This window comes from Hyposmocoma kahamanoa, unplaced genomic scaffold, assembly GCF_003589595.1.
Source record: "Hyposmocoma kahamanoa isolate Upper Pololo Valley unplaced genomic scaffold, ASM358959v1 67, whole genome shotgun sequence".
In the NCBI taxonomy this organism is placed as follows: Eukaryota; Metazoa; Arthropoda; class Insecta; order Lepidoptera; family Cosmopterigidae; genus Hyposmocoma; species Hyposmocoma kahamanoa.
The window spans coordinates 5092024-5093431 of record NW_020653855.1 but is presented as its reverse complement, the minus strand read 5'-3'; positions in this window follow the sequence as shown (position 1 = coordinate 5093431).

The following is a 1408-nucleotide window of genomic DNA, read 5'->3' as shown; positions in this document are numbered from 1 at the left end:
TGACATAACTCCAACACACTTTTCACTGATTACATAAACGACATTTTTCACTCAGTCCTGAACCATGAAGACATTATTTGCTATACAGATGACACTGCCATCACCAACGGTGGCCCGAACTGAAAACGTGCTTATGTTCAGCTTGAAGGTGGTATGTCGCAGGTTGCCTGGCTTGGGAACAATCTCCCAACGCTCAACTTGACTAAAACTAAATTTCTATGCTTTCATAAGACTTGTGCATCTGCCCACATACTCTCCTAAAAGCTTATATATTTCTGCCGCCAAGCAGTAATGTCAGCATTACTGTGTTCCGGTCTTGAAGGGTAAGGACGCTGGTGAAATTACAGGCACATGAGACTTGTCTACTTACGTCTCAGGGTGACGGGCGCAGTGGCAGTGCCCCTCAGATCTTGGAGATTTAGAGCTCTGAGTGGCACTGCAAGTGTTATGGACAGATATGTACCATCAGACACACGACTTGTTCGTCCCGCCACTTGATATTATAAATAAAAAGCTTAGTCTAGTGCAGGAATCAAGACCAATTCTCTTTACGCGATACACGCTGCAACAAGTTGTATTTGTAGTATTGTATTTCGTTTCTTATTTATTATGAATCTACCTGCACAATTCTGTTGTCAAATAAATAATTTTTGATAAGCCCCGCTTGGCGGCAGAAGTAGGTAAGGTGGCATTATTTCCGTAGAAGAACTCTTTTACAAGGAGTTCTGCTGTGGCTATATTATTTTCTTAGTATTCTACGCTACTAGTGACGAGGTAAGCGCGCCTAACTTCTGAGAGTAAGTAGAAAATATCATATATTTTTAGTATCCAATCTAAAGACTTTTTAGTACCCCAGTTACGAGAATACGCTCCCGCCATATCTTTTTCGTTTTATCTAGTTGCAGTCTTTTTAATGCTCGTATATTCTTGATATTTTTACCTTGCTTTTTAAATCTAGTTCAGATATGGTAGAGTTAGACTTTTCCCCATGTTTTCATGCATTAAAAACACATTTTTCTTAGCTTTTTTAAATTCTCTAACACGTTCAAGGGTTTTAACTCATTCGTAAAAGAACTTGAATTAAAAAATCCAGTACAAAAGGCTTATTAAAAAAACTGGTTGATTATTTATTTATTTAATCTTTTATGTACAAATGAAGAACTTAATGCCATAAGGCATTCTCTACCAGTCAACTACTGGCCCAAACAGTAAATAAAAACAAAAGGTTGGTGCTACACTTAAAACAGAATAAAAAATATCATAAGCCTAAATTTTATGGTTCATTTATACAGTATAAAATAAACATAATACAGCATTAATTAATGATATATATGTAAGTACCCACAGCAATATTATGCAGAGTGTTAATCTAGAAGATTGTCAAAAAGATAATTGCGCAACGTGCGCT